Below are 26873 nucleotides of genomic sequence, written 5' to 3'. Positions count from 1 at the left end.
TATATATATATATATATATATATATATACATACACTTTAGCTGGTGCAGTTCTTTCCATGTGGAATGCTGTCCATTTTCTTGTTGGATATGCTAAAATTCTGGTCCATTCTTAGACACTTAAGAGTAACTCCTTCCAGGTATCCATTCCTGGTCCAAGGCCATGATCAACTACACTGGATCCAGCGCTTGGTTTTAATTAATCCCTTGGTTTCTAAGGATGGTCTTCTCAATTAGTCCGTAAGCTCCTAGAGAGCTGGCATGATCCTTTCTTTCTTCACCTCACTCCCTTATCCAGCAGAGGACTAAGCACAAGGTGGATACTCAGTAAATTCATGTTTTCAGCAGACCTTGGTGTAATAAAGATGGGCAGCCTCTGCTCTGAGTTGCGGAGCCAGGGGAGCAGCCCACATTTAGCAGGGGTGGGCTGTACACAGGGCTCCTTGCCATTCTTCCAAAACTCTTGGGGCAGATGTCACAAGGCCTTCCACGATGCGACGTGGAGGGGGTATTTATTTATCTGTCATACACCCTCCAGTTCTCACTGAACCAAAGCAAACCTGGTGAGGTCAGAAGAATAAAGAGTCCTTTGGGCTATGGCTGTTTGTCCTCTGAGACATTTAAGAGCTCTGGCCTTGGGTCCCTTCATTACCATTCTAAGTGACGTTAATCTGCCCCCTGTCCCCTAAGTCTAGGCTGGAGCAGAATGAACAAAAGGCTTAATCACTCTGGTATCAAGATATTCCTTCCTGTCTGTGCAAATGTTCTTGGGTGTGTAATGTGAACATGCTGCACTCATTTGGAGCCATTGTTCTCTCTAAATGAGAAAATGCAAATGAGGCACTCAGGGTACCGCACCATAACTGGCTGCATAAAATTCTTGACATCAACATGAAGCTACTTAGCATAATTTTCCTGTTAATAAACTGCCAATTTAGTCGTTTAGGATTCAGCTTCTAAAGAATGCAACAGCATCAGGCAGGATTTTCCCCCCCTCCTATAAGCCTGAGTTCATTATTTTGATGTTTATGTTAAAACATAGGAAATTGGAGTTTATGCGATTATTTGGACATCTTCTACTCTAATTTGTTTACTTTCAAAATTCAGGGAATCTCTGCTCATTTGAAAAGCAAAACATAATTTTTCTGAGCATTTTCTTCTATTCAGGACAAAATTTCCGTATTTAAAATGACTGAGAAACACTTTGAGGTTGTGACTGAGTACAGCCTATGCTGAAGGCGTTGAACCGGGGGCTATGGCTACACTGACCCCTGTGGAGATCCTAGAGGGGACAGGAAACTTTAGAGTCAGAGGGAAGCCTTGGATGTGCTGGGGGTTCCCTGTTGTTGTGGAGGCCTCATTTCTGGAGTGCCCTTCCCAGCCCACCTTATGCTCTCTTACTGGCCATGGGTTAGCTGTGCCAACCTCTTTGCTGGCCATCTGGCTCTTCCTTCCAGGAATATCCACTGTGTACCTGCTGTTTGCTAGTCATGGAGATGATACTGGGGAGCACATACCCTACTCAATGAATCATATGACCATAAGTTGAAATGCAAAGGAGGAGAGCAATGGTTCTCTGGGAGAGTGAGGCAAGGATCTAAGTTCCTGCCTTCAGAAGCTCATAGTCAAGATTTACTCATGTAATCATGGCTTGGCAGCAGTTTCATGAAGCTCAAATTATCTGCTTGGTTTTTCTGTTTCTCCAGATTATCACAAATAACTTGCATAGATGCAGCCTAACTAGAAATATTAGATTTTTTTTAATCCTTATTTATTTTTGAGAGAGACAGAGCATGAGTGGGGAAGGAGCAGAGAGAGAGGGAGACACAGAATCTGAAACAGGCTCTGAGCTGTCAGCACAGAGCCCCATTAAGGGCTCGAACTCACAAACCGTGAGATCATGACCTGAGCTGAAGCCAGACGCTCAATCGAGCCACCCAGGTGCCCCAATATTAGATATTTTTTCAGCAGCAACCCATGCCCCACACTGTTCCAGCCACCAGATATGCAGAGCTCTCGGTTTCCCAGTGAGATTGTTGGAGAGCTGCCCAGTCTGGCTCTTCGGATCATGGCCTTCCAGGTTAGGAGAGCCTGAGTTAGAACCCAGTCTACACCACTTCTCAGGCATGCATCTTGGCTCTCCTGTGTGTAAATTGAGTAACCAAGTCATGGAGTTGTCTGGGGATTAAATGGGATGGTGGAGCTCAGTGCCCAACAGGTGTACAGGACTTGATTAAGTAATGGTTACTCCATGTTCCCAGGGAGGAGGGAGCATGTCCATTGGAAAAGAGCCATGCCTGTTGTTTTGGGTGTCTCCCATGTCAGGGCTGAGCAGGTGGGTGGTCCTTGTCAAGCTGCCTCGGATCATACTATTATTGTGTGGTTCAAACCTGGAGCTCACCTGGGGTGAGGGGGCCCCTCCTGACGAGTGCCTGGTTACTGTGGGGCACTGTGGCAGCCACTCTCTGTGGGTCTCCAGGGTCCTCTCTGTCAAGGTGAGTCAGCAGCCAGGCCCCCTCTGCGGGCTGGCCTGTGGGGTAGCATGCTGTGGGTGTGCACTGTCCACCACAATCGAGTAGTGAGGGGTCACGGGGCTTCATCCTGGCCACTTCTCTGATTTCAGTCCTGGAAGAAAACAAACATCCCCTTGCTCTTAGTTTGGTGGTTTCTATTGTCTGGGGTCTTCAGATCTTACTCAAGGAGGGAGAACAAGGCCTTGACTCCCTCCCTCCTCCCACCCCTTCCTTCAATCTAGGACCCAGCAGGCAGGGGGTTGGACTGGTCCAAACAGGAGGCATCCTGGAAAGATGGAGGGATTCCAGAAGCTGTCTAGTAGTTCGCTTGAGCTCATGGTTCCTGGATTCAGTGTACCTATCCTGCTTTCCTGGGAATTATGTGGGCTCTTTGTTGCCTATTTATTTATTTACTCTTTTAATCCCAGGTTCACTTTGTCACCATTTGTGTACTTGCTTTTGACAGTGCAAAGGGAGCATCTCTGGACCTGCAGGGTGGTGTAGCCTGGCAGGCTTAGGGCAGCTGAAGTCAGGCAAGGGAGGAGGGTCCCGAGCCATTACCTTCCCATCAGATAATGCACTTTGCTTTGTTTTTTTCTGGGTTTGTCCAAAGTGAATGCTGGAACGATTATGACAACCCACAATTTATTATCTGCTCATTCTCATAATTAACAGATTTGAAATTATCACATAAATTTACATAGATAAGCTAAAGATCAATATATCTTTATAGGTTTTAGTTTTAATTTTCAAGATAAAGTCTCAATAAAAGCTTTCTTCGAGCCCCAATCTATTTTGTCCCTGTTTTCAGCAGTGTATTCAAAGTGGTCTTTTGTGGCCAGTACCTGTTATCCTTGGAGAGCAGGTACCTCCTGGTGGATTGAAATATTGATGTTTTGAGTAGGACATAATTCCAGCCTTCCAGTGAGTCTCAGACACCAGTTCTATGCTCATCTGTTCTGAGCCAGGGAGAGAGAAAGAGGTGGAGCAGCTTCTAGAGCCATGCATAAGCCATGGGGCCTCCTGCAGGGGTGTGTCCTGTGCCTGTGTTGACTCGAGGGCAGCTGTGCTCTGCCTGGCTTGGAGCTTGGCCGCCCACTGCTGCCGGGGTCCAGCCTTCCCCCCAGCTTCCCAGGCACCTGCATCGCCCCTTGGGCATTGGCCTTCCAAGTGGCCTTGTTGGAATTGCAACCCTCATGCTGGCTGGGCCTTGGTGTTGCAATCTGCAATGGAAGGTCCCCCGGACAAATCCAAGACAAACCTAATGACTTGTAGGTTCAGCTTGTCTTTGTAGCAAAGGAGGTGGTTCCCTCCTAAATGGTCTTCACAGGCCTTTGTGCTTCTCAGTAAAGCGCAGCTTTACCTCCTGGCAGCTTTACCTCCTGGTCAGAGCTTTTTGCATGGTAACTTGACCCCCATTTTACAGACATTGAAACTGAGCCTCAGGGCACTTCTCCTGAGGTGCTTCCCAGGTCACACAGCTGGTGAGGTGGGGGGCTGGGCTCTGGATCCAGTATCTGGCTCTGGAGTCTGGACTTTGGCTCACTCTAGGGGCACCGTGCCCACCGCGGGAGCATTGAGGACAGGCTACGCCATTCAGACTCTGCTCCTCTTTCCAACCCCACCAGGCCTGGGTATGAAGTGCTACAATTGCCATATCAATACTGGGACGATGTCATTGATTTTAGTGGCATTTAGATCACAAGAGCCTGTCTGGAGCTGTGCCCCGAGATTTATGCTCCCCACATCCATTAGAGCTAATGGGGAACGTCTGCATAAATCATGAATGGCAATGGGGAGTTAGGGCTCTAAGCTGCCCTCGATGCATTTTAACTGCCAGCTCTGAATCGGAACGCTCACCCTCTCTGGCTATCATGTATTCCCTTGTATCTCACTTGGTAGTTTCCTGGAGAAGCTCCAGGTTTGGGGAGAAGAGTGTCAAAGCACCAGGTTGGATGTTTTGTAGCTGTGTGACTTTGGGTAAGTTACATCACCTCTCTGAGCTGTCCTCAGTTTTCCCCACCTGTCGCATGAAGTGAAGACCTTGGTGTGCTGCTTCCAGAAGAGTCAAAGCCCGGAGCCCAGCAAACGTGACCACTCCCTTTACTTCTGTACATTTTCCTTTCAGTGCCGGGGACCCAAGAAAGGTTATGCTGCCCTTTGGTACCTAGCTCCTCTGGCTGGGAGAATGGCCAGCTGTACGTGCTGTCCAGATCTGGAGAGCCTGTCCAGGTCAGAGGAGAGATGGGCTCTGTGTGCACCCAGTGCAGCGAGAGGCAAGGATTTCTTCTGTTCACTTGCTCATTTGTACCTGTGTTTATTTATTCATTCATTCATTTTGCAAGTTTTATTGTTCCTAACAGTATTTACTTGAAGTTTGGGGAAAGAAGTGAGGTGTGAAAACTTGGACGTTAGTCTGCTCTCACTGTATACCAGATTGCCCTGAGCCACTCAGCTGTCTGGAAGCTGGTCCTGAAAGCCTGGTTCTTTGTCTGTTTGCTTGTACACTTACCAGGTTTTGGACAAGCCAGGTGTCCAGGTCCGAGTCATGCTTTTTAACCAGCTCTCTGGGCATCCCCTGCATGGTCAGGCTGGGGTGGAAGGCTGGGGTACAGACTAGTAGTTGAGAAAGGAGAAGGTGTGGGCACCACCCCCTGAGCAGTAAGGAAGTTTGTATGTGATGGGTGCCCATGAAGGTCCGGGTTAAGAAGAATGAGAGAAGTGATATCTATATATTTTATCCAGATCGGGACACTTGAGTGGCAGGGGCACTATTAATAAATACTGTGGACGGGAGATGTAAACCAGGATGGGCTCCAGCAAACTGGGACATCTGGCCTCACCATCATGTCAAGCTGAGAGGTGAAGGATGGCTTTGTGAAGAGAGGAGACTGGGCTGAGCCCGGCGGAGGGCAGCATTTGGTGTTCAGATAGCAGTTTCCCAGGAAGGCCTGGTTTGGGCAGATGCAGCCAACTGTCCTAAGGGTGAGCTTTTGGGGGATCTGCTCTTCTCTTTTTGCAAGGAACAGGCATCTGAGAGGGTTGGTGGCTGACATTTGACATGAGTACTGCCTTTCTGAGTGTGGGGCTGGAGCGCTAACTAACCCCTGCTTCTGGGTACTCCTCCCGGGGCCCTCCATGTCCACCTCACTTCTGACCCAGGGCCCGGGATGCAGATCTTCCCGGCCTGCAGAGCATTTTAAGAAAAGTCCCCAGACTCTGCAGGGTTGTTTCTTAAACTCAGCGTCTTTCTGGTCCTCCTGCCAAGAGTGCCCCAGGGAGAGCACATCGCTTCCACAAATTTACCAAGATGTGTCACAGCCCCTTCATCTCCAAGCCAATAAAAATAAAATTGATGGCCCACATAAAAGTGACTAGACAGCCATTCTCTCAGATGGGTCCTTTCAAGCTGGCTGGGGGCATGAGTATTATGGATGAGGCTGTTGTGTCCAGAACCTTTTCACAGTGGGGTCTCTGGCCTTCCAGGTGGCTTGGGATGGGGCCTCTGGGCAGTGAGGAAGGAGCAGAATGAAGGGACAGCATGATCAGGACAAGTCACTGTCCCAGGAAGGCTGACACAGTGTGGCGCAAGCCATCACTCGGTGACACCAGCTGTGGCTGATGGCTGCCTCGCGATGCTGCACTGGGGAGAAGAAACATGTCTGAAAGTGCCCTTCCTGCTGCCAAGGCAGGAAAAATATACTGAGGAAAATATATTAAAGGAGCCAGTGTTTTTAGGATAAGTGAAGCCGGTCCCTGTAGAGGTTCTATCTCAAGTAGAAGTCAAATGTGGAGCTTGTACACAAGCAAGAGACAGGTTTTTCTGACAAAACTGCCAGCTGGCATCTCAAGATTGGAGCAGATTCTAGTGAATAAATGGGCCATTCTTTAGGGGGAACGTTTGGTTCAATCACTGAAAAAACACTCATTTCCTCCCTTGTTGTCTCAGCTCCTCCTAAAGTGGTCAGAATGAGTTTGACATGGGTGGTCTGTAATCTGGAAAGATTTCCTTCCTGCCCATTTGTAACAGCTCTATTTCACTTTGATATTGGCCATGCATCTAAAATTTTGTGTGTAGAGTGATTTGTAAGTCGTACCCCTTTTTAATTTTTATTCTTAAATGTTTATTTATTTTGAGAGAGAGAGAGAGAGCACGTGAGCGGGAGAGAGGCAGAGAGAGAAGAAGAGCAAGAGAGTCCTAAGTAGGCTCCATGCTGTCAGCACAGAGCCCAGTGCGGGGCTCTGTCCCATGAACCGTGGGATCATGACCTGGACCGAAACTGAAAGCTGTATGCTCAACTGACTGAGCCACCCAGATGCCCCTGTTGTATCCCTTTTTAATGCTCTGGGAAGTTTGTTATGGATTGATACTATTATCAATAATGATAGATAATATATATTGAGTGCCTATAGCGTGCCAGGGGCTGCTGGGGGCAAATGTAATGGTGAACACCACCCCTCAGACCATGTTCTCATGGCACTGGTTTTCCTTTGAAGCAGAGAACCTTTGCCAGCTTTTCTTCTTCTGGAAATTAAGGCTGACTCCAGTTTTCCACAAATCCCATCTCAGAGAAACCCAGACGAAGGCGAACCCTTCCCCACCACCCCCCACCCCCTGCCCCATGTTTGGGCCAGATGGGTGAGTTCCCAAGTTGTAAAAGGTAAGAATAACCAAAGGCGATGATGCAGGACACAGAGCTCTGTGCTTGGGGAGCATGAAAGCGGGATCATGCCCAGTCCCTGTTCTGCGGTCTCGTGGCCTGTTCTATGGGCCAGGTATAGCTAGCAGGCTGTGGCGCAAGGCCTGTGCAGGGGAGCAGGACAGTGGCCGGGGCCAGGAGGGGTAGGTCAGGCCCATAGGTCTGCTTCAGTGTCAGTCCAGCAATGATGTGGCTCTTGGGTAATCAGGGCAAATATCCAAAGATGGGCTGCAGGGGATGTGGCCCCTACTGTAGCCCCTCACCCTTGGAAATAGAGCAGAGACCTACCCACAGGTGGAGGGGTGACAGAGCAGGGCACTGAGGAGGTGAGAAGGGCATTGCCAGAAAACCTCCCTGGAAGGGTCTGTGACCGAGGTCCAAATAAATGCAAACCACCTATTTTAGAGAGGAGTGAAGCCACCTGGACATCACCTCCATGTCTTTAAAGAACTGAATTTCTTGCTCTCCTTCCCTCTTCCTTCCCTCTTTTCTTTCTACCCCATAGCTATTTATGGACATATTGCACACCAGGCTCTGTTCTGTGCATTGAGGATACGCATTTCTAGCTGTCAAGGAACCCACAGACAGGTTTCTAACCCGACAATCAAACAAGCCTTATGGGAGCACAGACGGGGCAAGCTGGGAATGAGGAGCTCTAAGCAAGGACGCCTCCCCTGAGGGCCGGCAGGGGGTGGGGGGTAGGGGCTGAAGCCTGGACCAGGGGAGGGTTCTGCAGTCAAAGCTCTCAGGAGGAAGCGAGTGGGGCCTATTTTGTAACCTTACCGCTGGCTGAGCCCACGCTGGGAGCTGCTGGGCTGGCTATGCCCCCCTGTGGAGTTTTACAACGGATGGATGCCTGGCTCCACCTGGAGAGGTTGCTGTAATTGGTCTGGGATGTGGCCTGTGCACTGAGTTTTAAAAGCTCCTCTGGTGAGTCTAATGAGCTGCCCAGGTGACAGCCATTGGTCAGAGTAGGGGGCAGGTTTATGTGAGTGTCAGGGAGAGAACAGAGTTCCAGTGGGGGGTGGGGAAGCCAACAGTCAGTGCAAGAGGAGGAAGAGGAGGGCCGCCAGGTGAGGGCGCTGTACGTGCAGGAGCGGGGTACAATGAAGAGAGTTCCACAGGCCCCGGGTAGGGTTAGGAAGGAGGTAGAGGGGGAGGTGAGGAAGGGGAGGGGCAGTTATGGTCAGGAGACGGCGAGGATCTCTGGTGAGCCAAGGCAGGGTCCTGAAGAACGGCCAGGCGCACTGAGCTTGGTGTCAGGCACGGGGTAGGGCAGGCCCTTGCTGGAGACCCCCCACCCGGCTTGTTGCAGATTCCCAGGAGGGAGGCCGCTGTGCAGAGTTTCAGAGGTACGGTCCAAGGCGTAGTTTCTGTCTCCATAAAAGCCCAGAAAGAAGGAGGAATGGGCAGGGGCTGTGGGGGGCGGGTCGTATTTTCTGAAGCAAACAATTGCCTTTCATCTGCCTGGGAGGCCACGTCCCTTGGCTCTCACAGCCTCATGGAAAGCAAGGCTTAATGGTTCCTCACTTGGTCTGAGGCTGTTCCCCGCCCCACAGTGAGCTGCAATCCCAAGAGCTGTCCTCGGACCCACCTTTCCGCGGTGTGGACAGCTCGGACCCACCTTTCTGGGGTGTGCTGTGACTTCTGTGGCATTCCTTCTGACCTTTCATGCTTCCTCTTCTAGAGAAACTTCTGGTGAGTCCTTACAGTATGTATCCCAAAGCCAGGTCACTTCTTCAGGTGCAGAGGGAGGAAAGGCGTCCTCTCTGCTGACAGCAGAGGCAGGGTTCAAGTCCCGAGCTCTTGGCTCCAGGGCCCTTCAGCCTGGACCAGGCTGGGGACGTTTTACAAGCCAACTATATGTAGACTTCCTCCTGCGCGAGCATCATTCATTTTCCCCGAGTGTTTGGCATTATTTGGTTTTATTGTTGCATTTAGGTCCTGGGAGATGATTACGTTCCATGAAGTAGCATGATTGATTGACCTTTTGAAATGTCAGCGGTAGCTCCCCAGCTCTAGGGGATTTTGTGGGCTTCATTAGCCCTTGCCTCTTGGGCCATATGAGCAAACCTCTCCTGTCTGTGATGGGCAGGGCCTCAGCGAGAAGGGAGCTTCCAGCAGGCCGGGGAGCAAGGCAACTGCTCACGGGCAGGATGCTGGAGGAACAGGGGCACCAAATCATCCCTGTCATTGAAACAAATCAGGATCGGGTTAGGGAACAGGAGGGCGGCGGCAGGAAAAAGAGTGAGTCAGCAGATTGCCCAGATCTGCTACTGAATGGGCGCTCATCTAGTCCTGACACCCTTCTCTGTGAAAAGGGAAATACACCTAAACTTTGGGACAGTCACGGAGGCTTAGCTCCTGCTGGAGGGAATGACAGTGTGTTTATGAGCTGATAATGATGCATTGTGAGACTGTGCCTTTCCCTGTTTGCTGCTCCCAGGCCACCCTACACCTTCTCACCTGGATGGGGGAAATTGGCTCTCCAAGGTGGGCTGTGGCTTCCCAGGGGCTTGAGGGAGACCTGGTAGGTGCCAAAGGATCAGGGCGTTTGCTTTTTGGCTGGAGGCTTCTCTGCATTGCTTCGTGTCCTCCTTCCCCTGAGCAGCACACAATGGTTTCCAAACTTGAGGGTTGTGGCACCCCAGGAGGGAGGGGTTAAGCTACCCCATTGCTGCTGTGTTGGTTGCAGGTAGAAGAACCACGCAGAAGGGGGCTGGCTGGAAGTACGTGTTCGTGAGTATTTACGTATGTACAAGTCTGTAATTCACACAGCGAAGGTTGGGTGAAATCTTCCAGCAGTCAGAAAGCTCTATTGGGTGACATTTGTGAAACTTCCCAGCACAAGAGGTGACCAAAAGCCTTAGGAGAGTCCTAAATGCCTTCAGATTCATCAACGTGTGTGTTGTAGATGTTACTCTAGTCCTTGAAAAATTAGTAATTCTAGTGTGGCCACTCTGATAACTTTCTTTTAACCAAGATGATAATCAGAACACTCTTTTCCTGACTGTGCCCATATTATCAACTTTCCATTATTGATGGTAATGATGATACACAAGTAATTATAAGCACAGTGATACCATTTCTTGAATGCTACATGTAAAGCAGGCCCTATGTGCTAAATACTTTGGATGTATTTCATTAATCATCGCAACAATCCTACTATATAGGCACGATTATTTCTGTTTAGCAGATGGGGTTCGGGGAGATTAACGCATCCACGATCACACAGGAAGGGCGTCTCCAAATTCTGTGCTTTTAACTGTTATGCACACAGCCTTCCCCATGCAGTGTTATTGGACACCTACTCTGTTGGCAGATGTCATGAGCATGATTGAAGGGGGCCCAGGCCCTGCCTTGAGGTCACATGCAAGACAGGAGCACACAGAGGAGAAAGGAAACAGAAACACTGCACTTGAGGTTCCTCACCATGTGGACGATTCCAATAGCTAGAAGTGCCAGAGCTACCTGGTGTGTGGGTGTGCGCGTGTGTCTGAGTCAAGTTTCTGAAAGAGGGGAAACTTGATTGGGACCCTGAAAAGTGCAAGGGAGATGGTGACGACATGGGTGAAGGCTCTGGTGGGGCTCAGGGGACTGATAGCAGGTATAGAGAAAAGACAGAGGCTGTTGCTCAGGCAGGGATTGGTTTCTGTGCTGCAACCCCACATACCTGGCTTGGTCCTGATGAACCTTCCAGCAGGAGCCCTGCAGGATCAGCCCGGATCCTATGAGGGGTACTTGTGACCCAACCAAGGCAGCTCCAGGGCCAGGAGGAGAATGGGACCCACACAGAAGCCTGGTGGTGGCCAGGGCGTGTGGGAGGCAAGGCCCCTGTTGGAGAAGGAGGTGTGTGGAGCCTGTAGGCAGCCTCTTTGTCATTTCTGCAAACATGGCTAGAGTTCATGTGTGAAACACACATTCCACTAACCTTCACATCCCACCTCGGGCCTCTGGTACGTTAGCAAGTATCTGGGTGCCTGTGCAATTTAGTCCCACAGAAAGAATGCATTGTCACCTGAAGTTATAACTCCCAGGGAGTGAGCAGATGCCTTTTTGTGTTCATGGCTCACAGATAAACTCTGATGGGTATGTCACTCAGATCCAGCATGCCACCTGCCTGACATCATGCCTGGCAGGCGGTGATTGTGGCATTGGTGACAGTGTGTGACCATGCCAAGCTGGCATGCTTCCTGGAGGAAGGGTGCCCCAAGCTGCTGTAAATTTGGATCATGAGATGCCCCTGGCTGCATGTGGGTGTTGCCCGGATGCTTCTTGCTATGGGTCAGGAACAGCCTTGTTCCTGTTGCCCTTTTGGTGGGCATCCAGGATTCAGGACCGGCATGCTGCACCCCTTGCCCGGCCTTGACTTGTAGAGAGATACAGGAGTCTCATGAGCTTGGTCTCCTGGTTCTCCACTGCCCTGCTCTGCATCAGAGGGCTGTGCCTACAGGATCTCAGAATTGCCAGTTGACACTGTTGGTTAAATCAATTTCTTGGCATGGTAAGCCAAAAAAATCGAATGAATGAATGAATGAATGAATACCTTCAAACAAGTTAGTTATAGGATTGAATGCTCCTGTTTTCCCCTTCATCATGCAGATGCAGCTTTTTCCTGAGCTCTCCTCACATTTCCATTCATGAGGCTCATCTGTGTGTTTTGCCTGGCTTTGCCACACTCAGGCAGTGCTGCCCGCCTCAGCCCAGGGTCTGTTCTCTTCTCTCAGGGTCATTTTCCCGTCCCGCTGAACGGGCCTGGATGGGCCCTGCAGCTCCCACCTGTCGCCTGCCCCCCTCCAGCGTGGTGTGCCTGCAGGTGGTCTGGAGAGGCAGAGAGGCCCCTTCCTCTGCTCATCAAGGGCTCTGCTCTGGTGGTGGTGGAGAACCTCTGTGCCCTGCCCTCCCCCGGGACAGCCCAGCCGCCATCTCTGTTGTAGGCAGTGGCTACCTACAAGTGTGTTTCAAACAAAGTGATTTGCCTTGGTACTTTGTTCCTCTGTCGTCTTTCAGTGGAAGAACAAGGAGCCTGAATGGAGGAAAGAGAAGATCTTGCCCTTGTGCTAGTTGTGTGACCTGAGGAAGCAGCAGCTCTGCTGGGCCCCAGGCAGCTTCCCTTGCCCTCTCTGTATCCATTCCTCTGCGGTGCCTCCCTCTCAGGAAGTCCACCAGGCTTGCAAGCCAAGCGCCCTCACTGACTTCCTGGCCTTCTTTTCATGCCCTGATTCTGCAGAGCCTCATGTCTCATTTTCTGTACTTTGAGGCTGTGTGTGAGGGTCCCACAGGGGCCCTGAGATCTTCTTTCACGTCCGGTTCCATCTCCTGTCTGCAGGTTTCCCCAGGTACCAACTCCTCCTCCATCCTGCTGGCCCCCGGGTCTGGCTGGGGCCGACTGCGGTCTTTTGCACTCCTTGTCATACAGAAGTGTCTGGGGAAGAACACAGCCAGCAGAGCCTGCTGGATGATCGTAGATGGAAGGGGGTGTGATTGGCAGAGGTGGGCCTGGGTGTGGAATCTTGGCTCTTGTCTAAATGATAGTGCAGAGACAGAAGGACAGAGCTCTGGGAGGCTGTAGCTGGGCCTGACCGTGGCCTGGTAAATGTCTTTTCTTCCCTGGCACCTCAAAGTTGATGTCTATGCGGGAGCCCCTTTATAATGATCTAATTGGAATGGTAACGGATGTAGCATTCTGCCGCGGCTAACAGCAAGATTGGAATTGGAGGAGACGCAGAGACAAATTACCTCTGAATTTTCTTGCAGCCATAAAAGCTTTTACTGTATAGTAATTTTCCATTTCTGCTGCAGGCATATTTGCATATTGCTTAACAATTTATCTCCCGTCATTTGTCAGATATTATCCATCTCCTGTTAATAAGCTAAGACAGGTCATATTAAGACTGCAGGCCTCCTGTGCTCACCGCCGGCCTGGCTCTCCTGCCCACGGAGCCTCTCTGCTGTGGGAGCAGGAGTGACACGGCTCCATCTTGGTTCTGCCTTGGCTGCTCTGTCTGCAGCCCCTACTGCCCCTGTCCCCATGTAGACAGAACATGGAGCCTTGGCGTGTCATTTCCCTGTTTGTGTCCTTCGGAGGAAGCTCTGGTAACCCAGCTCTCCTGGAGTGGGAGCCAGGCTCTAGATTCCCCTTGTGGCTCTGGTTCCCAGTCTTTCTGAGATTCTTACCTAACTGCTTTCCCTCCTTGGACCTCTATTTTCCCACTTCTAGAACAGGGATTGTAGCATAGAGTAAACTACCTGCTTAAATAAATAAAGGCACCAAGCACCCTTTCTTCCACACTAAGATTTCCATGGAACCCCAGTATATAGAACAGGCAACTGGTGAGCTGTGTTGGGGGATAAATGGAGAATGAGGTCCCATACTTGTGCCCATTTCTAGTGACCCCCTCTTGCTTCCCCACACAGAGAGGCCCTGGGGGCCCTTCTGGCCTCTTGGGGCCGCATGGAATAGAGGTGAAGGGGCCTGGGAGAGCGTTGTCGCTGTCATCTGCCCTGACGTTCTGGGCCACCAGGCCATCAGCGTGCATGTTCAGTACCGGCTGCCGGCCTGGCTCTGGGCTTAGGCTGGAGAGTGATTTCATCTTCTACTTCTCACACTTAAGATGCTAGGGTGCTGCTCCCTCTGAGCACAGGATTGGTAGTCGCAGGTTCAGTTGGCCATTGGTGGGTAGGTTTTGAGAGGAAAGAGGAACGGTTTAATGCTGAACGTGTGATTGGATTTGCATAATTGAATTGAAATAGAATTAAAGGGTCATATGTTTACACAGCGATGCCTAAAATCAGATTGCAGTGATATGTGCTCAGTACTAAAATACTCCTCAGGGACATGTGGGTATCTGTTTCCTAGAACCTCCACAAGAGTTAGTGAAGAGTCCCTGGGAGGGATGGTGTGGGGATGCCTGTCAAGGGGTGGAGGGGTACTAAGGACAAAGGCCGAGTTTCCTGAGCCTTTCCTGCATGCCAGGTCATGTGGTAAGCGCTTGACATAGACATCCCTGTCGAATCCTCACAATGTCTGTGATGTAGGTACTGTGATTGCTCCCCTTTTATAGATAAGGACACTGAGGCTCAGAGTGGTTAAACTAGTAAGAGAGGGAGGCTGCCCTTGAACCCAGACACTGATGCCATAGAACCTGTGCTCCTAGCCATTGTCTGTGGAATGGAGTGGGGGTGAGCTCAGGCGTTCTGCCGGGAAAAACATGCAAACGTGTTCTGCTGTGTGTGCTTGGTGACCGATTCTGTGCTTTTTGCAATTCTGCTTTTGTTCCCACTTATGTGTTTGATCCCTGCTATTATTTTGATCGGGCAACAGAATGTCAAAATGTACTAATCAGAGGATGTGCGCGGGAGAACTGAAGAGAAACTGAAGAAGTGTGTGCTTCTCTGACTAGGCGCTCACCTGGCTTTCACAATCAGTCCTGAGTATCCTCCGTAAAGTCGAGCCCTGACAGTAGTCGTAATCATGACAGAGACATGGGCATTTCTCATTGACACAAAATGTGCCTAAGGATCACTCTGTGTCTAAACTGTCAAGAGAAGCCCATCCTTCTCAAGGATGTGAGGCAGCTCTGCCATTTTGTCATTCTGACACCGTCTATGTCTGGAGGAGAGTCACAATCCCATGAAATTTCCAAACAACGGCTCGGGGTTCTTCCTACTGTACCACTGGATGCCTTCAAGGAATCTTCACACACCACTTCGTTTGGATCCTTATGAAGCCCAGCAGCATAGGTCATGCCGTACCCAGCATGTGGATGAGAAAACTGAGGCCCTGAGAGGTGAAGTGACTTCATGGAGGTCACATGGTCACTGCAATAGCAGATCAGTGAGGAGAATGGGCTTCCTAGGTTCACCTCTTGTCTCTGCCCCTTGAGAGCTGTGACCACCATAGACTGAGGTATTGTCTGGGGTCTGCCCTCCAGCCTGGGATAGAATTATATATCCGTGTCCTTGGCAAGGCAGAGTACCCACTTCCCTGACCACTGTTAGGGATACTTGGCTTGGCTGTCGCCCTGTTAGTGAACATAATGTGAGCAGAAGCTTTCAGTGTGCTGCTTTCTGTCCGCTTGCTCTCCTGTGCTACGTGATCTGCCATTTGGAAAGCTCCCTCGGAGGATGCTGGTCCTTAAGCATAGACCACAGAATGAAAACCCACACGGGCAGATGCAAATCTGACCGGGAGTCTGGAGTCCAGTCTGGTGTGGCCGAGTCTGGACTAGATGAGCCAAATTGTAGCCAACCTGCAGACTGAAAAACTAAATCTTTATTCTTATAAGGCCCTGAGATTTTTTGAAGTTATCTGTTACTCAGTAGGAACAGACTAGCACAGCGTCTTTGGGCAAATAACTCTTTGGCGCCTCCATTTCTTTGTGAAACAAATAGAAGCATGAATAGCAACCTTGCGGAGTAGTAGGGAGGCTCAGATGAAAGAAGCATAGTTCAGTTCCTGGCATATAATAATCACTCAGAGTTTTGTTTTCTGTGTGGTTAAAGTTTTCCTCAGGGTAGATTTTGATGCTAACGCTGTTGGTAGCAGAGGGGGATCCCTGACTTACGAGTAGAGGCTGATTCCAATCGATTTGGTTCCCTCCCAGCCTCCCAGCCTCCAGTGGGCCTGGGGCACTTATTAAGCACCCACTTGTACTTAATACACTTGCTGGAGCAAGTGGAATCCAACATGGATTCTTCGGGCCTTGCCTGGGACTCTGGTGAGCCTGAGTGACGTCATGGTGAGTCCTTTTCCTTTTCTCTTAGTTGTTCTATATGTCCTACCCTTCCCCCTCAGGAAAAGGCTGATCCAGAGCCTGAGCTCTGGGATCCTGGGTCCCATTAGGTCTCAGGTCCCTGGGACACCACTAGTTGCCTTTCTTCTGTCTAAGATTCTGTCCCTCGAGGCACTGATCTCGTCACCAGTACCCAGGAAAGGAGAAGTCAGAGCCATTAATGCCATGGCCCCAGGAATAAATCTCTCCCTCTGAAGAGAAACCTCCCTCTGTGCGTGCAGGCTGTGGATTTGTCTCCTTTGAGGGAGACGCACCGGATCTCATGAAAACACAGCCTGGCCTCCCTGAGCCTCAGTCTACCTTGTTGGCATTGGTCACCCCTCCAGCCAAGGAGGGAACTTTGGACATCCTCTTGAGTAGATCTAGAGCCGAGGGTTCTCCAGGAGCTTTTGAGGACAGACCTGGGACCTTCTCTCCTTCCTAATAGCTTCTAATTAAGCTACTTTCCACATACTGACTCTGTGGCTGTTAGGCCACACAGGCTATAGGCATGATCGCGTGTGACAGTCACAGCCCCTCCATCATGTAGTACTGTTTTTATGACTGTTTTACAGAAGAGAGAAAGGAGGCTAAGAGAGGCAAAGTGCCTTGGCCAGGGTCACCCAGCTGGTAAGTGGCAGAGCTGGGATTTGGAGCAAGGTTTGTGACTTTACACCTTACTCTTCATTGATTGTCTGCATCTGTCCATCTTTCTTTCCCTGACATCTATTAGGTAGGATCCAGCCCTTCAGTATGGATGCTCTCTGCTCTCTCTGGAAGTTTCTCACTTCTGGAACAGTGTGCCTTTCATTCCCTTGTTGTTCTCCTTAATACTGCCTGAGCACTTCCTGGAAGCAAGGAGGGTGTGAGTTATAGTAAAGGTATGAAGTTATTGCTTCCTCTCTGTGGCTTTGACTTTGACAGTCTGGGGTTACATACTGTTCCCCCCTGTTTGGTTTCTTCTGTGGAACCATGTACAAGTTGGTACTTAATAAGTGCCCATTGAGATAAGCGGACAGGAAAGGAAAGAGATTGTTTTCAAGAAAGTGATAGAACTCCAGCTTTACACTGAAGGGAAAGGCTTGGAGTTGTCCTTTTTTGGAAAACTTTTCTTCCCCCGGTGACAGGGACAGACACTGGGAGGGTGTGATGAGCCACTTGTTCTCAAGCAGGGAAGGAGCTGTGGCGTATCTCGGCTTGTTCTGGCATCTTGGTGACTTCACGAGGCTGTGCTGGTGCGTGGCCTCCATGTGGTCTGGAGCATGGTGACCCTCCCTGGGGCCACAGGCAGCTGGCTTTCACTTTCTCAAGCCTCCGAGGGCCAGGCACAACAGTGCTGGCCGAGGAACTTGTGTCATGCCAGAGGGGGTCTGTTTCCAATTGAGTTTATAAATTCAGCCTGTTGAAAAGAAAGAGATTCTGACAAGTGGAGCTTCAGTTTTCACTCCTCATTAGCTGTTGATGTGTCTTGGGTTTTCTTGGTAAATTCATGTGATCAGGGGAGGGGAGGGGAGCGGTAACCATCTTTTCCATAGCTTCTGAGCACAGGGGTTGAATGTGCGTGTTCTGGGGGAGAGACACCAGCATGGCCTGGGGCAGGGACGAGGCACTAGACTGTCCACTGTGGATGGCTGAGAGGTTGCTCTAGGGAGGGGGTGCCTAACCGGGCAGGCTGGCTTTTCCCCAGGCTTGCCAGAGTGGATCTTGGCTCGGGCTCCCTGAGGCCCTCCACATGGTGGTGGATGGGGAGAATAGGATTCTTGGGCGGTCCCTCCTGGCCCTTGGCCTGCCAGTGATGCGGGATCAGTATGCCAGGGAGCACATTTGCTGCTTATGTAATGCCTTTGCTATTCACTGGCAGAGACAAAGAAGAGTGCCACACAAAAGATGTGCCCACAGTTGCCATGGCAGTTGCTAAGTCCCCCTCCCTGCCCTCTACTAAGTCCTCCTAATTGTCCTGTGTTTTGAGCATTGCAGCTGAGGTGTGTGTTGTAGAGCCCCGGAGCCTCATGCTAGGATGTCAGAAGTCCTTTCCCACAGAGGGCCCTCTGAGGCAGGTTTGGGGTCAATTTAGGCTTCGGGGCTCCAGGCTATGACTCAGAAAGGGCTGCCTCTCAGCCTTGTATGTACATGTGCAAGTACACCCACACACACGCACCTAGTGCACCAACCGTTGGGGAGGTACTCATCCCTCAGGGGGCTGCCCAGCTGGGGTCTCCTTCTCCTCCCTCCCTGTGGCCCTTCTTGCCTAATCCAGATGAATTGGAGCTGTGTGGGGAAGCTGTCCATCTGCCCATCTGTTTGCATTTGTACACACATGCAGATACGCAACAGATCTTTCACTCAACACATACTCTTTTGAGGCTGGTCACATGTCAGGGATGTGTACAACACAGCGGTCACAGCGGTCACAGTGGACTTTCTGACAGAGGAGCTGGACATGAGTAATTAAAATGAGTGCAGCTAAAAGGCGAGTGCAGACCAGGGGCTGTGGGGCCTAGAGGAGAGGGGACCACCTGCAGGGGCCGAGGTGAGGCCAGGGAATTCTAGGAAAGGGGCAGCAACTGGGCCTGTTCACGGTCCTGTGAGCAGAGCCCCAGAAGGACAGCCACCAGGGCATCAGCAGGACCTAAGGCATAGCTCAGAACCAGGACAGAGTCAGGATGGCCAAAGACCAAAGATGTCCCCTCCCTTACAGCCCCTACAACCAGGAGTGAGTGAAGCATGTGGGGAGGGGAGGAAGGACATTGTAAAAGTCAAGAGCTTTTGGAGGCAGACAGACCTGAGTCGTCCTCCCCACATGCTAGCTGTGTCTCTGTGTCCTCATAATGAGGGTAAGAGCCACTTCACAGCAGCTGTGAGCACAAAGATTAAATTAGATACTAAATGTAAAACTCAGGGCACAGACTGCCATGGTATTTCAGTAGAGATGGAGCTCTGGTTGAGGTCTTATCTCCGAGGGGAACGGGTGGGAGCAGGAACCCTGGGTCAGATCACAGATGTTGCCACCCAAAACAAGCCCTGGACCGCAGGCTTTATTCTGTAGGAGGGACAAACCCTCCCAAGCTGACCTCCGTGGAGGCCGCTCACAGCCTTGCCTTCTGCGTTGCCTTTCCCACATTCTTTGCTCACTCCTGGTGTGCAGAGATGGATGTCTGTGGTCTTGGCTGTACTGGCGGTATCCTGGAACAGAGCTGTGCTTGAGGCTCTTGCCCATGACAGGTGCAGAGGAGGGTGTGGCCGAGGTGGGTGTCTGACCTGAGTGTCAGGTGTCGTGGCCCTCAGCCCCGTCCCTACTATGGCCACTGCCCTGTAAATTCTGGGTTGTTGGCATGGGGCCTCTGAGCTCCTTGATCTTAGCAGGGAGGGCCACCTAGGTGGGAGCTATGTTTATGTACAAGTCCCTTGAAGAAAGTGATGGCTTCATGCAAATACAAGTTCTACCTGCTTTGATATCTGGGCAGCCCACCTTTCCCTCTGACGTGTTACAGCAGGGGCTATGCCTCCCTGTGCTTTGAACTTGCAGCATGGTGAGGGTGCTGGCTGTGGTGCGAGGCGCCAGTGCCTGCTAGGCGCTGTGGTAAGAGGTTGGAAGCCAGAGGGCAAGATGAGAATGTGCTCACCTGGCTACATTGTTAGTGGGTGCTCAGGAGCGGGTAGCTATGATGATGTTCATGGTGATCCTCACAGGAATCCTCAACAGGCTGACTGAAGAGGCCCGCGGTCGGCCAACTGCAACATCACAGCCAGGCTGCTGTGTTCACTCCCCTCTGCTGATGGGAGGGACCTGGGGATCCCAGCAGTCACCTGACACCACAACACAGGTGGCTCAAAACAAGACGAATGGTAACAGATGCTGGAGGAGAAGTGGGGACATGGAGCAAGAGGGGGGCCCTGGGTGCCTCCCGTGCATAGGGCTCCTGAGTCCGTAGCCATGGGAGAGAACACGGATTGGCACCTGTTGCCCCTGCTGGGCCCCAAGAGGGCGGGAGCCACGCGTTTCCTTCCCCACGGTGCCCCCAGCACTAGGGTGGTGCTTGGTCCATAGCACATGCTGAGTGAGTGCCTTGTGAATGAGTGTTGAGTGAGGAGAGGAGACCAGCGAGTTCCCACAAGGTAGGGATGGTGGTGCAAAGGGATCTGCAGGTCACTGAGGCCACAGACAGCCTTAGGTTCTGAGGTGCATCCGGACCTTTGTAGTGCTCACAGATGAGACTCGCCGAGGGCCCAGGGGACAGTGAGTCATGGATGTGACACCCCTTGGAAGGCAGGTCCTGTGTCTCCTTTCCTACACACTCCCCTGCACTAGACCCACAGAGCACCCTAGCACATAGGACTTGATGCTTTTCATGGCTTTGCATAGGATCAGAGGGGGCTCAAATCTGGGATTTGGAGTCTTCAAGCCTCCACACAGAACTCTGCTGGGGCTCGTGTTGCTTGGCCCAGGAAGCATTTATTTACAGCATGGTGGCCGTCACAGCACTTGGGAGGACAGAACAAGAGCAACCAAGTCAATCCATTTATCAGTAAAACGTGGCTGCTGACATTAACCCCTCCTGATCCCCTTCAAACTATCAAATCAGAATCCCCTCCTCCCTCTGGGTAGAAACAGATGCAATTTCCCTCAGGAGATGCGTAGGGTATTGTAATTTGGGAGGACTTAACATTTTTTTTTATAATTGTATAATTTGTATATAATTCCTTGTAATAAAGTGTGATGATTATACTTGTGTTCTCATAAAAAGGCTCCCTAATCTTCTAATTATGAAAGGATGTTTTCTGGGCTCCAGAATGGGCCCTCATTAAAAGTTTTTTTTTTTATTTTTACATTAAGAAAAATTTTTTTTAACTTCATTTTGGAGAGACAGAGACAGAGCATGAGTGGGGCAGGGACAGAGAGGGAGACACAGAATCTGAAGCAGGCTCCAGGCTCTGAGCTCTCAGCACAGAGCCCGACGTGGGGCTTGAATCCATGAACAGTGAGATCATGACCTGAGCCGAAGTCGGACGCTTAAATGACTGAGCCACTCAGGCGTCCTTACATTTAAAAAAAAATTTTTTTTATGAGAGTCAGTGTCAAGTTTGGATTCTGCTAGCTGGCATATGCTTTTCAGTGGGTCCACATCTTCTTGACAAAGAGGAAATGGCCCTGTCTAGCCTCCAGCCCCATCACCCAGGAGGATGGGCCAAGAAGAAGAGAACGTTCTCATAATTGGAAATGTTTCCATATCTGCCAGAAATGTTATCACCTGAAACAGAGTCCAAAGTGGCTGACTTGGTTCCGTATGCATGAAGCAAACATTGACTGAGCCCTTGCTGTGTGCCAGGCACGGTTGTAGGTGTCCCAACATGGCATTCCCCATGTGAGCATGGACAAGACATGAATCAATATAACCATGCTAAGGAATGTGACATCGTAACTGTGATATGAGGCACACAGTGAAACAAAAGCAGGTGATGGTGGACATGATCTGGTCAGGAAGGTCAGAGGGGGCCCCCTGAGGAAGTGATACTTGAGTTGAGCTGTGAAGAATGAGTAGGAGTTAACTGAAAAAAGGATCATGGAAGCCCTCTAAGCTCAGGGAGCAGCATGAGGTGAGAGGGAGCCTGACCTCTTCTCTTCTGAGACTTGTGGAAGACACCAGTTTTTCCTCCTCTCCCAACCTGTGGCCAGAGCAGCAAAGATCTCCTCTTCCATCAGTGTCTTCCAAAAGGAAGTTTCTGAGTTTGTTCATTTTTTCTGCTTTGCATGGAGCCATGGCTCTGGGGGCCAAATCAAGCTCTTGCTGTATCAGTCTGGGCCACCATCTCTTACCAGAGCCAACTTGGATTTGACAACTGCTTCTTCACTACGTTGCACAGCCAAAGAGATGTTCTTGTAGGACAAACGTGATCACATCATGGCCCTGCTCAAACTGCACAACAGCCTCCCACCACCACCAGATGCAGTCCTGCCAGCCTTAGAGCTCCTCAGTCTCAGGGCCTCTGTTCTGCCCACTCCACACACCCAAGTTGTCTCAGACTGGGGGATGTGTCAGCTCTCCCATCCTCAGGGCCTTTGCACATGCTATTTACTCTCCCTGGAACAGTGTCTCCCTGGTACCCCCCATTCATCTGGCAAATTCCTTCCCATCCTCCACTTCCTAGCTTAAAGTCACCTCCTCCGGGAGACCTCCCATGACAACTGCCATAGCTCCTTTCCAGCTCCTTGATCTAGGTCTCCGCCGCCCTTTGCATAGATGGTTGTTTAGTATTGGTTTTCCCATTCTGGCCTCTCATTTCTGTGAGATCAAGCACATGTCTGTCTGATTCGCAACATAGAATGTCTTCAATGTCTACACAATACCTGTCACATGGTACGTGCTTGGCAAATGAGTGAGTGATGAAGTTACAGCTCAGGGTGATTGTGTCCTGCCTCCTCCCCCTCCCTGGGAAGTTTAGCAGAGCCCCTCATCCCTCCACAGATTCTTTCTGTTGACATCGTCTGTGGAGCATTTCTTTGCTTGAGGGGTGAGTCAATCTGGGGCACAGACAGCTCTCCCTGCAATGACCGTAGCCCCAAGAGTTCATCCACGCAGGGATGGATGGATATGAGCAAGTTTCGGTGGGAGACTTGAACCTGCAGGGAGGTCATTGGTGGCTCGGCCTTGAATCCTCTCTGGGACAGAAGTGAGGAATTCAAAAATAAGTAGGAAAATGACATGAGAGTTCCATGCCCCCAGGCTGTCTGCTCTGGCCATCTCAGAACTTAGATGTGAGCCAGAGCCACCTGTATGGTCACCGCTGACTTGCTGGCAGGACAAGGCCAGCTGGACGGGCCATCCATCTGGCAGAGTCTGGCCCGAGTGTTGCCAGCAATGCAGCCCCCTGGGAGAGACATTAGAGACACATTGTTTCTGGAGGCTGCAACAGAGTATATGGCTGGCAATTATGTATTTCTGATCCATTAAAGAATGCTTTGGCATAGGAAATACAGATTAGGAAAGAAATAGTAATATAATCAAATTGCATTTTTATGGAAAGGACTACATTTTTCTCTAAATAAAATTCAGTAACAAAATTTTATTTGCTTTTCCCCAGAAATGCCTTTCCAAATTGATTTTCCACAAAAACTGTGGAAAAGCAACGTGGTTAAGGGGAAGGACGATCTAGACTGGAGGTATCCGATCCAAGCATGGCATGGTTAGGACTGGCAAGCTCAAGACACCTGGGGGCTCATAGCTTCCCTGATTCCCACAACACTTCTGGCTAGTTAGCTCATCTTTCACAGAGCTCTCTTTCACAGGCATACATTCTGAGCGGCCCTGTTGGGGTGGAGGAAACGTGACAGCAAAGAATGGCTTGTTCTTTCTGAGTCATCCCACTGTAATGGAGTAGCACACAGGTGTTAAGAGGAGGATTATTAGAAGAAGCAGATGGGAGGGTTAGAGTTGGAAATTGCTGGAGAGGTTGATGTGCAAATGGCCATCCCTTTGGGCAAAGGTTTGCAAAAAGGATTGTCAGTTGTCCATGCGTAGCCCCAAAACATGAATATGGAAAGTCGAAAATTCAGTTTGTCCTGCCATGGTTTGCCCTGCATCTTTATGTTTGGAAACATCTGGATCGTCATTAGAATTTATCATTCCCCCAGATGCTTCATATTCCCTACATGGGGCCAGCTGTAGGCACACAAGCAGGAATTGAAAATGATTTATTCTTTTTCTAATAACTATAATAACCTGCCAGGTTTTCAGGAGCTGTCATCACCCATCAGGTAGTTATTGATCTCTTATGCTAGGCGTATGCACGGTAAGAGAGACATATGTCATGATCCCTTTCTTAAGTGTCATCTTGTTGGAAAGACAGAATCAGTAAGCATGGCATAATTCACATTTGGTTCTCTCTGTGGTCCTAACCATGGAGGTCCTTTTTGGTTGTATGAGAGTACCAGGGGAGGCTGGACTTTTGGACTTGGAGAACTGGATCCATACCTGATCTTATGAATGGAATATAAGATAATGAATGGGAGGAGGGGACCCTTTATGTTAGGGGAAGAAGATGGGCACATTCACAGCAGGGCACAGATAGGAAGTGAAATGTCCAGGGGGAGGTAAGAGCGCTGACCCCACTAGCCTCACGATGGCTGTGGTTGAACTTGGGGGAATAAGGAATGGTAAGCTGGACTATATGGGGTGGGGCCAGATGGACAGGGACTCAAACCCCTCAAAAAAGCTTTCCCTATATTCAGGGGACTGTGGCCCTAGAGCTGGCTCAGTTTGTGCGGGGAATCCCTCCGTGCCATAATCATAGGACTGTCTGCAGATGGAATAAATAATAGTGTTTACACATGTTCCCACACATGTACCTGAGTCCACAGAGGCTGTTGTGAAAAGAATGGAATTTTACTGAAAAGATTCACTAGGTTTGGACTAGCTGTTTGCCACTATGAATTGTCTTCAGCACGGGTTTCCAAACCTATGTAATTATTCTCAGTGGAGGAGTTTGTCTGGCCTCAACATGGGGCAGCGCTGCCTGCCTCAGGTGTTTGGACAAGGTGGGCTGTCGGGGTGTCGGGGTTCTAGAGCCAGGTCCAGGGCAGGTTGGAGGAGTGGGAGAGAGGAGACTGGCCAAGAGGGCCACTTGCAAGAGAGTGGGGTGTGAGGGGCTGGAGGGTGAGGCGGACAGCAGGGAAGATGTGAAGGACCAGTGAGAGGGGCAGATGGCAGGGGCATTGGCTGTAGTGCTCTGCTCAGGGGGACCAGCATATCAGCACCCCTTCTATTTCTGGGTGGCATCTTTCTCCAGCTGGGGCTCCCGCCATCCACACCAGGAGCTAAAGGACCGAGCAGTGTGATGGACCCGCAGGATTTTGTTTTCCAGGCTTTGTGTACTTTGGTTGCCCTTCACCCACCCACGCATCTCAGAGCCATGTTGTGGACCTGGCTTGGGGCTACTGAGGCCCCTCGGGGGACAGCATGGAAAGTCAAGGGAAATGAGTGGCCAAGTACAGGTTTCTACCCTGAGGACCATCACAACTGTGGCCCTGTAATATTTCCCATCAAAGTCACATGTTTACTGAGAAAGTCAGAGTAATTTAATTTTGTAAAAACGAGTCTCAAGTCAGACCTATTTATTCCCCTTGAAGGTTAAATCCAGTTGTCTGGCTTTTGTGTGAGCTCTGTCGACAAAATCTTTGTTCTGTCCTCAGAATGGCAGGGATGAGAAAAATGAACAACCACTGTTTTCAGGTGAAGTCATAAAGCATTTTCAAGTCAATGACAAAGCCCAGGAATCTTTTTTTTTTTTTTCTCCCAGAGAGAACAAGTGGTCTCCCAACATATATTCTCCTCATTTCTGGAACCATCACTTTTCAGCTTGGGCCCACAGCCCCTTTTCCCAGCTTTCGTGCCAGCTACCCCTGGCCATTTACTAAGTGCTGGCCTGTGGGATGTGAGCCCAGTTGATGTGAGTGTCTCCCTGGATGTGGCCTTAAAGCAGGTGCCTTCTATTTCCTCCTTTTCTCCTTCCCTTTTTGTCTGGAGTGCAGGCATGGTGGGGTGAGCTGTCCAGGACCTGAGCACTGGGGGTGAGGGGCAGTCACATAGAAGGAGTGTCGGTCCCCAACACTGTGAAGCCACTGTGCCATCCTGGGCTGATGAGGACCAAATAGTGGTTCAAAGGAAAATAGATGTCTCCCTAATGATGCTCCTGTTACGTTTGGATCTCTATTCACAGCAAGATCCCTTTGTGAGTGAGCATGTAAGAGCCTGGCACCATTAGCCTAGATTCTCTTTTATAATTCTTTTATTTGAAAATTGAATGTATACAGCTGGACAATAATAACGGTACATAAACAAACCACCTCAAGGTTTTGGCAACTCAAAACTGTTTGGATTTGCTTTTTCTTTTCTTTTCTTTTCTTTTCTTTTCTTTCTTTTCTTTTCTTTCTTTTTGTTTTTACAACTTGTTCATTTATTTTTGAGAGAGAGAGAGAGAGAGAAAGAGAGTAGGGGAGAGGCAGAGAGAGAGAGGGAGAGGATCCCAAGCAGGCTCTGCACCGTCAGCACAAGGCTCAACACAGGGCTCAAGCTCACAAACCATGCGATCACAACCTGAGCCAAAGTCAGCCGCTTAACTGACTGAGCCACCCAGGTGCCCTAAAGTGAAAGGTTTTCTAAAGCCCTGGTTTGCGGTGAGTTTTGGAAACTCAACATCCTGGGAAGCCCCTTGATTATGGGCTGATCTTAGTCCACTGTCTACCTCTGGCTATCACTGCCCTGGCCTGTCATCTCTTGCTGGATTGAAATGTAAACTCCAGGAGGACAGGGCCCTTTGTTCATGGCTTATCTCCACCCCACAGAGAGCACCTTGCAGATAATAGATGCTCAAGAAATGCTGACTGAATTAGTATACACAGAGCTCAAATTTTGTCTCCCAGCCTCTGGGCTAAAATGGCTCTCTTCCCCTCTGTCTGTTCTACCCAGAGCCATTTTCCTTAATCTTACTATCCTGCAGATCTTACCACCCACTGCTGTTCTTGCCCTAATCTGTCATTGGCTCCCTGCATGGTAGAGTCTACACTCCTTTTTTTTTTTTTTTTAATATATATTGTTTCATTTACATCCAAGTTAGTTAGCATATAGTGCAACAATGATTTCAAGAGTAAATTCCTTAATGCCCCTTACCCATTTAGACCATCCCCCCTCCCACAACCCCTCCAGGAACCCTCTGTTTGTTTTCTATATTTAAGAGTCTCTTATGTTTTGTCCCCCTCCCTGTTTTTATATTATTTTTGCTTCCCTTCCCTTATGTTCATCTGTTTGGTATCTTAAATTCTTCATATGAGTGAAGTCATATGATTTTTGTCTTTCTCTGAGTAATTTCGCTTAGCATAATACCCTCTAGTTTC

This window comes from Panthera uncia (assembly GCF_023721935.1).
Source record: "Panthera uncia isolate 11264 chromosome A1 unlocalized genomic scaffold, Puncia_PCG_1.0 HiC_scaffold_17, whole genome shotgun sequence".
Classification (NCBI taxonomy): Eukaryota; Metazoa; Chordata; class Mammalia; order Carnivora; family Felidae; genus Panthera; species Panthera uncia.
This window is presented reverse-complemented; position numbering follows the sequence as displayed.